Consider the following 13,953-nt stretch of genomic DNA (forward strand, 5'->3'; position numbering starts at 1 on the left):
TAAGTCTTGTTAACAGATGTTTCTGTTGGCCAAAGCTGAGGAAAGCCTAAAGCTGAGGTAAGTTTATCATCCCATTAAATCAGCACCACGACTATGGCGTTACCGTGTGTGGCTGTATTCATGGTTTTAGCAGTTATTAGGAAAAAAATCACCTGGGATTGTTTGCTACTGATAGAATATGACCTATGTTATGAGGCTCATTTATTTTGGGAAACACTAACTGAATTATCTCATTTAACAGGCCTTCTCAGGAGGTCTGCTGCACAGTAACACTTTGGAACAAGACAAAACTCGATCCTCTCCAGCCGTAGGTGCGTTACTCTCCTTAGCCCATGCCAGACTTGGGAATCCACTGCACCCTGTGCCCTGCCACTATAAAAGGTATAACCAGGTTTACTGTACACTCATCCATGCAAGGAGCTATTGCCACTGTTTATGAATGTGCTTGGAGCATTTAAATTTTAACTTGCTTTTGTTTGGGTTTGACTATGACTTGAAGCAGCTTTTGGGCGGCTGCTGAAAAAAATAAGGGGAAGTTCAGGCAGCAGAGAGAAAACACTGAAGCAGAACAGAAATCCAAGGCAGCTCCCATTCGGTAAACGTAATGGATGCTACATCTTCATGTTTTCCACTAAAGCGCAAATAGCCCTTAAGGAAAATGCAACTGTTTCCTTGGTTGATCTCATCCATGCAAACTTTATACATTTTCACAGTAATACAGCCAGTCCCTGCATTGCAGGTTGGGAAAAAAAATCAGATTACTGATAAAACTCTAAAAACCTTTTCCTTCGAAATAAACTTCAATGGATCCATAGAAGAGAATAATTGTTTTTAAAAAGTTTTTCAATCTTAAATTAAAGTTTCAAAGACTTTCTCTGCAGACTTCTTATGGAGACCACAGGGCTACTGTAAACAAGAGAAGATACAAACACCTGGCAGATGGAGCTGCAGCAAATCTGTTTTTTTTCTGCTTAAACAAAGTGCAGCACTTGTAGATTCCTTAGCATTAAAGGCTGGTTTTCCTCAACCACGGCTCCATTTCCAGGGGCTGGTGGCAATAAGGTGAATCACTGTTCCAGGCACCTACTGAGTAGAGGATCATGTGAACTGGGCAGGGGGAAAAACGCTGATACACAAGAGACTGGCATTATCTCATCTAGACCAGTCAGTTACTCTGACTAGTTTTAGTATAGGGCCTTTTTCCAAGTTCCATGAAGAGTATCAAATATATACAGCCAGGAGAGTTTTATGAGCTTTTTAGTGTTTATTTTCTGTTAAAGGGTTTGAGATCAGGACTAGAGGAAATAGAGAACAAGAAGTAGGGAAAGGAGAAGTATCACAGAACAGTAAGAAAAAGGGAAATTATGCTAGCTAGCAAAAAACAAAACCCACAGCACAGTGACCCACTATAAATTGAAGGCCATGAAAGCCTTCTATGGAAGAACCACAGGACAAAGGAGGGACTGTGAGACCAAGGACTCACATCTTCTAAGTATTTACACGGGTATTTAACAGTAAACTATTACTGCATTTCTTTGAACTGCAAATAATAGAATCTACCCTTCCTTCCACTGCGGGGAATTTGCTCTCTCTTCAGGCTAAATTTGTAATTTTGCAAGCCCTGGCAGCTCAGCAGGCTACCAAACCTCTCTGAGTCTCATTTGGGCCCTAATGGGCCATGAAAAGATCCTTCCAGCAGCCTCCACGTCTCTCCCAACAGTCTGGGAGCATAAAACAGAGAGGAAGCAATGCAAACTGACAAGTCACCTTTTCTGTACTCTTGCACCTCCTATTTGTTTGGGAGGGGGGCCGCCAAGGGTAAAGTACTATTGAAAAGAATTTCTTAAAGCGTAGTTTCATAGCTATGTTTATTATTCTGATTATTTCTGATGTAAACACATTAAAAAGCGGATATATCCATAAATCAATACCTGCATCTTTAAATGGAAGTGTCTACAAAGAACACAGCAATTTAAAAACACCTTACATACAGCATGCATAGCGAGGAATGACACTAAATGAGCAGAAACTATAGTCCCAGTCCTCCTGAATAAGGACAGAGTCACTCAGGACTTCAGAAGCAAAACTGCTTCTGAAAAAATCCTGTAAGTATTTTCCAGCAAACTTTAGTAAAATATGTTTGCAGGTGAGAACAAAACAGCCTAACGCTAGAAAAAGAAACAGACAAACAAAACATCTCAAAAAACCACTCTGATGTTCAGAGCTTTCGTGAACCAGTTCCGGAACACCAAGTTTATACACTGCATTTGGCTGGCTACACTGATACTTCTAATGCTACACATTATCAAGTTATTATTTTAACATGGATCAACTGAAGTTTGGGGAGCTCAACAAATTATTTAATCTTTCAAAAACAGCAATGTGTTGACCTACCCTCACCTTGCTTCGCACTCAGAACACACATACTCGATTATAAGGGCTTAATATTAGAAATGTATTGGAACATACGTTCTTCATTTTTGATTCAGCTACTAAGCAGCATCCCTGTGAATTTCCCTCAACTCTCCGCTATAAGAATATCTGCAATACTGAGATATAATAAAATGTCTCCTTACCATAAAAAGACACAGATTGAAGTAATGAAGACACATTTGATAATGTATCTACAGCAGACAGTGCGCAAAACTATCTATAAAAGATGCCTCAAAATATCTCATCTCTTCATTCATTTCCCTATGAGGCCTGTTTTCAAATCATAAAAAATACCCAAAATAAGCTTGATGCGCTATTGCAAGTACATTCGGCATTATTCCCGCCAGCTGACAGTACTTGGTTTGGGTATTGTGAGGAAAAACTGGCGATAAAAGGGAAAAACCTCTCGGGCAAACGAGGCCTTCGCGCCACACGCCCGGGCAGGCGGCAGGGCCTGCGAGCGGCGCTTCCAGCTCGCACCTGGGAGCAGGAACCAAGCAAGGACAGTCCCTGCTAACACACTCTGTGTCGCGTTTTGCGACGCCAGCAAGGTCTGAGGAGCAGGGGACGGCGCTTTCGTGTCCTCATTTAGCTCAAGCACTCGCTGGCGCGACCGAGGGATCCCCCACACGCAGCGCGTCACTAAGCCCCAGAGATTAAGCCGAGAAGCCCCGCTCAGGGGCCAGGCCTCGCCAGCGCAGCGCTCCGCGCGCGGAAGCCGCCAGGGGAAGCGGCGGCACCGGAATTTCACCGCGGGGACGCGGCCAGGCCGCGGCACCGCTCCGGGAAGGGCGCCGGTCCGGGCCCGCCTCGCGGAGCGGCGCGCAGGCCCCGCGCCGCCCTCAGGGACGCGGCGGTACCGCCGGGCCGGGCTGCCCCGGGCCCTCCGTGCCCCCGGCCGGGCCGCACTCACCGAGTCCGGGACACGGGGGGAAGCGGCTCCCAACGGCTCTACCCGTCACTGCCCCATGGCCCGCGCTGCCGCCGCCGCCGCGTCACGTGAGCGCCGCTCAGCTGACGCCAACGCCGCTCGCGAGGCGCGCAGCGCGGGGGCGGGGCGCTCGCGGGGCCGCGGGTTCGAGACCCGCGGGCGGCCGCTCTGGCCGGCCCGGCCACCAGACCACCAGCCCCGTGATTTTTGTCACCTCGGGTGTTCGCAGACGTAGCTGCCTCAGGTTGAGTCACCTCCAAGCACCCGTGTTGTCAGGGCTCTGCTGGGCGGCAGCTCCTTGTTCCAACCGCGGCCATTTGCACTGCTCCTCAGGCTCCGGAGCAATCACTGCTCTTAAAAACGCTCCCATTCCCACACTGCCGCAGCCTTTACCATCGCCTCTTGCTCCCACTGCTACCATTTTATTAGGTAGGCATTCTTGGTATCAGTATAAAAAGCTTATTGTAAGATAATGTAGGAAAATAGAAAGTTACCCAAATTAAATGCAGCTAAACTTATTTTTAACTACCTCTATTTCAAGTTCCAGCAAAACTGATTTATAATGGATGAACTACCAAGATTCAGTCAATTTTCTGTGGGAATTCATATGTAGCTGAGCAATGGGGACATTTACTCATTAGCACGGCTAGCTCTTTCTTGGAAACATAGCAATATATGGCATATATCAATGTTAACTTACAAATGGAAATTATTGTGTTATTTATGGAACAAGATAACATTTTTTTGAGGGAGCTGTAGCTCCAAGGTATCAGATGGAAACCTGGCATTAACCCCTGTGAATAAACATAGCAGTTATCAAATGATACCGTAAAGCAAGTAGTTAACAGAGGAATTGCAAGCATTTCTAACCTCCATGACGGCAACATGCTTGTAAATCTGCAGGAGGGGACTCTGAGGACAAGGATCTACTGTGTGCCAGTTAATGTGGTTCTTCTTATCATGATAGCTGTGATTTGGTTAATTAAGATCAAAGATGTGCAAAGCAGGCCTGTGGGCAGCCTGTATAAAAACAAGAAAGAAAGAAAGAAAAGAATTAGCACAGGCTGAATAGTCAGGATATAGCACCCTCTGAATAAGCACATAGTAGTTGTGCGCTACAACGTGGTCTTTAAGCAACCTGTCATTTTTTTTCTGCTGTATTTTTTAAAAAACAATTATCTGGTTAAGTCTTCATTTAAAAATCTAATTCAAACATCCAAATTTGTGTCAAAGAAGACCTTTATCCGCTCTCCATATATTCAGCTTTAGACTTGTATTCAGCTTTGACTCTCTGAATAACTCATTTTTGTTTAGCAAGCACGTGCACAAGGTAAATGCAGCTTGACTTGAGCACACACAGAGATAATTGCAGACAGAAATACTGGGCCCTTGAGACCAGGAAAACTTATGTTGAAGCTAAGCAGCAGAAGTAACCACGTCAGAGTTGCTCCTGATTTTACCCGCTGCGAGAAAGTGTAGCTGTTTTAGATTTGCAGAGTGAAAATAAGACATGAGATGGGCCTCACGCTGCTGCATTTCATAGCTGCCGCATTTCAAAAATCCCAGCAATGAAAGTGGCCTTAGCCAGGGCTGGAAGCTGCTGCGGCTAATCCCACAGTGCTCAGATGGCCCAAAACATGTGTCCTGCACCATGGCTGACAGGTTGTCCCCAGCTGCCAGCCCTCTCCCTGCTAAATCCATGTCTCCTGCCCGGGAATTCTGGCCAAAACACCCCTCCTGGGCTGGTGTCAGAAGCCATCCAAGGACTTGTCTCATGGAAGCGCTGCCGTTTGTTCAGTGAGTCCAGATTTCCATTCCGTGTCCCATCGCAGTGATGGATGTTTCCAAATTAAAAGTGGTGAAAGGATTTTAGCTTTCATTCTACTGCGATGAGTCCTACCGTCTCCAAGCACATCTTAGGAAAACAGGGATTTTATTTGAACTGTGAAAATACAGGTTTTATTTGACCTATGAGTATTCCCCTCATTCTCTATTTGTTAGTTTTGATTTCATGCCACTTTTTTTTTTTTTCCTTTAATGTAGTGATCTGTGCAGAGCTATTTTCTTCCGTGGGATATGGATGACACACATAATGTCAACTGGCAGATACAGTGAAGATTTCCCATGCTTTCTGGTATGCTCTGATGCCTGTTCCTCACAATTACATAGACAAAAGGGCTTTCTGAAGACAGTGCACTATTGCCGTCAGTTTTAATAAGATCAGAGTTTTACTAATGGTCTTTTTTAATAAGTCCATAGGTTTTGTTTTGTTTTGGTCAGGTTTTGGTGATACAGTTACTAAAATAAAGAATCTATACAGCTTGCAGGGGTAAAGGTCTAAAAGTTGGAAGATTTATTTTCTAAAGCCTGAGTGAATATCTGTAGATCAAAAGTAGATTAAGAAAAAAAAATACTGCAATATATGTAGCACAATATTCGGTTACACAGAATTCAAATATCTCAAAAAATCACAAGTACAGTGGGTAAGATGATATTGATATGTAACATAGTGGAAACTGTAGTAGTGGAAAATGTAGTATAGGACCTTCGGCCTCTATCAGTTTTTACATAGAATCATAGAAGAGTTTGCTGATAGGAGGATGAGAGGGACAATGTTGTTTTGCCAAAGACACTCAAAGCATTTTGAGATGAAAGGGCTGATGCTCAATTCTCTGTTTTCTTTGCCCTTCTGTAGTCTGAGGCCAGAAAGTGTGGAGAAGAAATAAACTGGTATTACCTTGTTAGTTACTTTTATTTTTCTTGAAGGTGATGACACAGCTTCTGAATGCATCTTAATAAAAAAGGCCCATCAAAAGATATTGCATTTTAATCTTTCTTGATGTTGCCTCGGAGACACGAGTCTTAGGATTAAAACTAAAATTTTTGCAACAAATACATCTGCAAACTGAAACAGAAATGGTGTGTTTTCTCCAGTTATGGCTTTTGACTGAAAGGAGTTATATTTTCTTCTCTGTTTTAAAACTTCCTCCCTCAAACTGCTTTCAACTTCAGATCAAGGACTGAAGATACCAAGTGATGCTTGATGTTAATTCAGTCTAATTAAATAGCTGAATCCACTGTTGATCTTTGATGCTTTTGGTGACCACGTAGTTCTGATTATTTTTTCTTTTTCCTGCTTTTAATATGATTGAATAAAAAGTCAATTGATTATCCCAGAATAGTATTTCGATGAATTAAGTCTGAAAGACGGAAGCAACATGGAACCGCAAGTCACAGCAATCGTGGATTGGCAACATAGATTTTATGAAAGATTTTGAAGATAAAGCACTAATAAAGTACTTTATACTTTATAATGGTTTATAATACTTTAAATACTAATACAGTGCTATAAATGAAGTATAAGGACTTTATAAAGTACTAATTGTTACAAGCTGGCATCCACTCTGTAAGCAGATCAGGGCATAGCTTGTGACTTCTCAGAGGCTACCTTTGAACAGAGAAGTTGCTGACTGGAATACAGATAATACAGTTTATTACATGAGCGCTTGTGACAGGAGAAACAAAAGGTCTGTCTCATTTCTGTACAATCATACAAGAGAAATTTCCTCTCATTCTTCCCCTTTTCTTATAATCCTGGCCAAATTCATTTCCCGACACAACATTACACTAGAAACAATAAGAGGGCCCGGTCTGATAAGAAACTATGTGGCAGTGGTGCCAGCTTACAAAGTCTCCCTCCTTTGTCGTTGACCACAGGTCCCTACCCTGTGCTATCTCCCCTCTGTCTGGTGCAGTACTAGCACTAGGGTGTTGTGGTCGCACAGGGAACTGGATTGCTGGGCCAGGAAACTGATGTGACTGAAAAACAACACGTTATTTTGCCCAGATAGTTTTCAGCTGAATCAGTTCCTTAGTCTGGTTGATGGAGTAGTTGCACAAATGCTTGTGCCAACACTTGGAAAGGCACAGCTAGGGTGGGAATGAGAGACATGGACAGGACAAAACCGATGAGTTCACAGAATCAGAACCGATCAGTTCACAGAATGGTTGAGGCTGGAAGGGACCTCTAGAGATCATCCAGTCCAACTCCCCAGCTCCAGCAGGGACACCCAGAGCAGGGGCACAGGGCGGCATCCAGGCAGGGTTTGAGGATCTCCAGAGAAGGAGACTCAACAGCCTCTCTGGGCAGCCTGTGCCAGGGCTCTGTCACCCTCACAGGAAAGAAGTTCTTCTTCACATGGAGATGGAACAGCCTGTGTTTCAGTTTATACCCATTACACCTTGTCCTTTCACTGGTCATTACTGAGAAGAGTTTGGCCCCATCATCCCTACATTCTCACCTCAGACAAGTACTTAAACATGTTGGTCAAATCTCCTCTCAGTCTTCTCCAGGCTAAACAGGCCCAGGTCACTTAGTCTTTCCCCATATGATAGATGCCTTATGATAGTCCCTTAATCATCTCCGTGGCTCTCTGCTGGACCCTCTCTAGATGTTCAATGTCCTTCTTGTCCTGGGGAGCCCAGAACTGCACCCAGTACTCCAGGTGCGGCCTCACCAGAGCTGAGGAGAGGGGCAGGATCCCCTCCCTCCACCTGCTGGCAACGCTCCTCCTCATGCAGCCAGGATCCCATTGGTCTTCTTGGCCACAAGGGCACATTGCTGCCTCATGGTTGACTTGTTGTCAACGAGGACTCCCTCTCCGAGGAGGTGCTTTCCAGCAGGTTAATTCCTAATCTGTACTGGTGCCCGGCTCAGGACCCTGCACTTGTCCTTGTTGAACCTCATGAGGTTCCTCTCTGCCCAACTCTCCATCCTGTCCAGGTCCCTCTGAATGGCAGCGCAGCCCTCGGGAGTGTTGGCCACTCCTCCCAGGTTGGTTTCACCTGCAAACTTGCTGAGGGTTTCATACAAGTCATTGATGAATAAATTAAACAGCACTGCGTTGTTAGCTTGTTTTACATTGTACTTTCACTGTACTCACTGAATGCATAATCATGACTTCACACAAATCATGTATGTGTTTATTCTTTATAGTGTATAAACCACTGAAATCAGTAAAATACATAATGAAATGCTAGTTACCACAAAAAAAAATCTTTCAAATGCAAAACTCATGCAAATTACATAATGCTTTTATCTTTACTTAAAATTTCTGATAGAGGGCAGTGTTAGTACAACTCATCTTATGATCCTACCTGCAGCCTCTTTTTTTCTCTCAGTGTGAAGCATGGTATGTGTGGCTCTTCGCAGTGCAGGAAAGCTAATACTTTTGCCTAGGTTCCTGCCGTCTAATTTTGCCCTGCATACCTCCAAGGCAACTTACGGGACACTCACATATCACTGCCTGTTTATTTTTAATTTGCCAAAAGGCCAGTGATTTATCTCCAAGCCATTTTAGACATTTAAGCATACTCCCCAAGTAATGGTGGGCAGTCTTCTCCCTCTCAGCTTAAAAAGCTTCATTTGCAAATGGGCAGATGAACTAAAGAAATACTAAAATCCAGGCAGCGCATTGAAATGGCCTGGATGGGCAACACAGTGAGAACAAGCGAAAACAGTTAAAACAAACTAAAGCCTCTGTCTAAAGCATAGCTAAACCTCCATGAGATTGCTGAGCTGCAGCCCAATTTGTTTGGGCTTAAGGAAACTGCAGAGTGAAAATGCTGCTTGGGCTAGTGTCCTGATTTAAGTGTTTACATGGTCTGTGTCAGTTTGAAGAAATATATACTTAAATTGTGTTGCACTAAGTCAACTTCAATAATTCCGCTGAATCTATCTGGGATACAACTAAAGCATTTCAAAATTGTGACCTGTGTGAGAGTAGTAGGTGATTTTTAACAGATAAACATTCACACCTTCAAACTTGCTAAGAGTCACAACCCTTGTCAGAGATGATTTTTACCACTATTTATCACTGTATTTGTGGATAAAGGGAGTAGCTGAAACACAACTACTGTTGTGCTTTAGCCAATGTGTGGTAAAAAAGATTGTTTTAAAAGTGAATTATAACACGTTCCAAGCAGGAATCCTGACAGGGCATTTGCTCCTGGTAAAACATTCTTTACCACAAAGATATTCTTTCTCTTGCCAGACTGAAATGAGCTCACCAAAGGTACCCGAGTTTACCACAGCCCTCATTTAAGGGGATAAATGATCACTCAACAGTGGTATATGGGATATTTTATCTTTGAGTGTATTCTGACAGGAGTATATTTTATTCTCTCCTACACACTTCGAGTGCAAAAATACAATAAATAATAATAATGTTCAGTTAATTCCATCATCATTTCTTTTGCATCGTTCTACCATTTTCTTTCTTGCAGCTGAAAATACTCAAGGTATCAGTTTTTCCTGAGCTCTTCTGCACTTCGGTTAAAAAATGAAACAATTAAAGATATTCTTCCACATCAAATCCCTTTGACTCATATTTATTCTGCTTGGATGAAGTAGTATCTGGAATGATTGTGTTAAAACAGTGAAGATCAGAAGTGAACTTGCCCAGAATTGCCTGGATTTTGAAGGTGCACTGTGAAACATCACTTTCATAAGATAAGGCATGCACTGAGAACAAGATAGATTGTGAGAACTGTTGACACTTGTTACATGAATTTGAAGCAGCTGGAAGATAAATAGTCACCTTTTCTTGCCTAAAGCACAACTTGGATGCCAAGCAATCAATTTGGTACATGCATTTATGAGTTTCATAACTTCCTTGGTTTTCTAGATAATGCCTAACATTGCAGGCGAAAACCAAGATACAAAAGCTTGAATAATTGTAAGTAGCAATGCCAACAATATCACTTTCACTGACAAACTTCAGAGCAGTATGTGTCACTCTTATATTGTCTCTATGGATGAAGAGATTGAAACATTGCAAAGAGAATAGTTTCCCTAGTTTACCCTGCAAAGCAAAGGTAGTCTTTGCTGCAAGAGCAAACACTGAATCTGAGCATCCTGTCCCTTGCTACCTTTTCCAAGTTGCCTTTTCTGTCAGCAGCAGTAATTTAGATTTTCATGTGAAATGCAGTTCTGCTGGTAGGACCAATAGTTTCTACCATGCAGGGGATTCTTGAAAAGGTGTCCTTTCTAATAAAGGGAAGGGAGGGGGGGAATACAAAAGGAAAACTTCTGAAAGAACTGAACTGCTACAGTACAATTTGGAGTGACTACTTTAAAAAAAAAAAAAAAAAAAAGTGAAAATGGGCACAGCTGCAGATGGGATGCGAATGGCTTTCTCTCTAGCCACAATGGAAGGGAAAGTAATCTAGCTGGACAATAACTCTGCGAAAGCTTTGGTTCTTGCTATAGCAAGACATGGTGACTCCTTGACGGACGGTACGTCTGACAGTGCCAAGTGTATATTGCTCACCAAAATGTGTGGTGGGTCATTTCCCTTCCTCCCTGCAGCTGACTCATGTCTCTGGGCTTGGAGGACTGCAACCCAAGAAAGGTTATTGGAGCCACGTGACCTTCTAGCTCCTTGCAGACATCATGGATCGTAATTTGGGAAGTGCTGTCCTAAGAAACACCCCAGGCGGGAAAGCCTGGACACTTAGTGCTTTTCATCTAAGGACTGCACCCACAGTTAAGCTTTACATCAGCCTGTTTAATGGAAACAGTCTTTTTCATAGATACATTATAAATATATGACATAGACATTGTCTAAACTATTTAAGTTGCAAAATTCTCACTAAATCAGTTTAAAATCGATATACTCCAAGTAGGACAGTTTTTTTATTATAGGAATGCCCTGAGGCACACAGAGGTCATGATTCCTGATGTGCAGAGCATCCACAGCTCCCATGAATTTTGCTTGGGAATATGAATGCCTAACATTTATGAAAATCTGGCCCTCCGTGGTGTGCCTGAGGGGATGTATATTTTACCAGTGACAGAAATGAGCATAAAACCTAGGGTCTAATACCATGTGTGATACCATAGCTCATGGTATTTCCCACCTTCGTCTCAGGGTATCAACTATAACCAGAGTTGGCACAACAGCAGAACATTCATTTTACTTTATGCTATACAGAAATATGCTATATATATCAGTGTTTTAGCTGAAGTTTCTATTTAGGGATTCTAATTATTCCAAGCAGCTGATGACTGCTGAAATGACTGTTGCAGTTAAAAAATACTTAAATAAAGAATACTAAAATACATAAGAAATCTACTAATCACTCTGGCGGTGTAATTAGACCTTAGCAGAGGCGCTTACTTTTGTGGATCCTTTCCTGCCCTGTGCTGGTGCTGTTAGCAAGGCTTGCTGCTGGAGGAGCACGGTGGTGCCACGCGTCTGTTTAGTCTTCTCTGGAACCCCCAGCGAGGCCACAAAGGCTCCGAGCGCCCCGGCGAGCCCACGCGTGGCCAGAGGGGGCAGGAGGAACCCGCGCGGGACGGCCCTGCTCTCCCTGAGTGGGACAGAGCATGGCATGAGCATGGCAGAAACCCAACCCAAAGGAAGCGCCCCGGCCCTTGGAAAGAACCACGAGTCCCAGCCTCATCTCCTGGCTGTCCTGTGGGGTGGGCTGGCTCCGACCCAGCTCAGAGGGATACCCTGGGGTGACACCCCGGGTCCCGACAGCTTGCTTTGCCGTGGAAGTTTGTTTCTGCCAGAGGTAAATTATTTACAGCTGTGCGGCAAAGCTCCAAAAACCTCAAAATAAATCATTCAAAACATCTAGACATTTGCTTCTTTCTAAAGCTGCTTCTTCTAACACTTCTTCCCGTCAGGTTTTTCTCCAGAGCTTATGGATGGTTTCCTCTAATGAAGGTGCAGATCTCTTCCCTGCAGGAGGAAGAAACCACGTCATGTCACAAGTTCTCGCAGTGACTTAGCAAGTGTTGGAACATTGCAGCTGGCTGACTGCATTTGTGGAGAGACCTTTCGCCTGTGTAACTTGCACATCCCACTACTCTCCATGTCACGCAGCCAGCCCACTACTTTATCCAGAATTTGCAACCAAACAAGAGCTCTTGTTTGCAGGGAAATGGGGATATTTGGTGACGTCTAATACTTGGTAAGTTCTTTGCCGCACTGGTGATGTTCACGAGCTACTGGATATTTCTGCCTATATGGTAATTTTTCAAACTTATATAGATGCAAGTTATTTTTACAGAGGGATTGTATATATATGAAAGGAATTTTTGGAAAAGTTTCTTTGTGGAAGGAAGGTGTGCAGGGCTTATTATAACTGAGAGTTAACATATCTCCAAGAGCATAACATGCCTGTAATCTAAAATGTTTATCTGTTTTTAAATAGGTAGTGGTAATACTCACTGGTGAGCATCCCCCTTTCATCTACTGACCAGGTAATTCACTCACCACATCTGATGTTTTTGGATTTTCTCTTCAGTGATATTCGTAAATTTGTACAAGAAGCGAAGTAGAGAAGTAAAGGAGAAACTGCTTAAAAGGAACAACCTATCACTAAAGCTCTTTCAAAGTCATACTATTTCTCTTAGGACAAATACACCTGTGGCATAGACTGCTAATACTGGATTAGCCCTATGGTTTATGTAACCCACTGTCCTTCCCCTGATAGCAGCCAGCAGAGAAGGAGAGAAGGAGGCAAGAAACATCCTGATGCTGATTAACTACAGATTGGTATAAACTCCGATCACTTTTTAAATTTCAAGCTATTGAAACTCTGAATTGCCATGCTGATATTCAGGCTCTTACTGATGCTTGCCGAGGTTTTGCCATGGGTGACTCCTGAGAGGAACGAGGCCCACAGGTTGGTTCTGCATCTTGAGGACCAGTGTTGGTTTGCAGCCATTTTCCATGTGAATCTGTGAAGAGATTATTGGCTTGCAATCCAGCAAATTGTAGGTAATGGGGAAGAAAAGAGCTGGTTTTAAGTGATCTGAAGAGGAGAGAGGACTGGGCCCACTGTGCCGAAGGGCTGTGACCAGGCACAGAGGAAAGAAAAGGGGCAGCAGAAGGAGACAGGACAGCAGGGTCCCTCCATTCGTTACCTCTGTGTCTGCTGCGTGGCTACAAGTGCCGCAGTTTCCTCATCCAGGGAGAACTGGATCATCCAGGCACTTGGAAGGGAGCAGGGGGTAACTCCTTAGCTGTTAAAGCCAGGGTAGTCCCCAGGTGGGGCTCTCCCCAGGGCTGTCAGTTTGATGTATTCTTTTTCATTTACAGACTTCCAAACGTTTTACCTGAGTGGGCGATGTGGAAATCGCTCATTTTGTAAGGACTTTCCCCTTAGAGGCAAGCTCGCAGCGTCAGAGGTCTCCTAGGCTCTGCTGAGGGCTGGCAGCAGTTCCTGAGTGGCAGCCAAAAATATGTTCTTGCAGCAGTATTTCCACACTGATGGCACTACAACAGAGGCAGCGCGGCTAGAGATAGAGCCGAGAAAACCCCCTTTGCCAGAAGCTACAATTCTGGCTGCATGGACTAAAAGGCAGCTGTCATTCTTGCTGTTTTATTTCTCTTTGCCTAAGGCAGTGATAGGAATTATGTTCTTATTGCACATAAAAATCAGCCTCATAAAAATATCCCTGATCTTTATCCTCTCACTTTTATCTTGCCCAAGAATTATCCACAGCGCTTTGAAAAGCTGGGATTCTCTGAATGCAGAAAAAGGCTGATACAGTGATGGGTGCTGGCGAGGCA

The sequence above is a fragment of the Tinamus guttatus genome, unplaced genomic scaffold (genome assembly GCF_059628265.1).
Source record: "Tinamus guttatus ecotype Peru unplaced genomic scaffold, ASM5962826v1 Tinamus_guttatus_pri_ptg000510l, whole genome shotgun sequence".
In the NCBI taxonomy this organism is placed as follows: Eukaryota; Metazoa; Chordata; class Aves; order Tinamiformes; family Tinamidae; genus Tinamus; species Tinamus guttatus.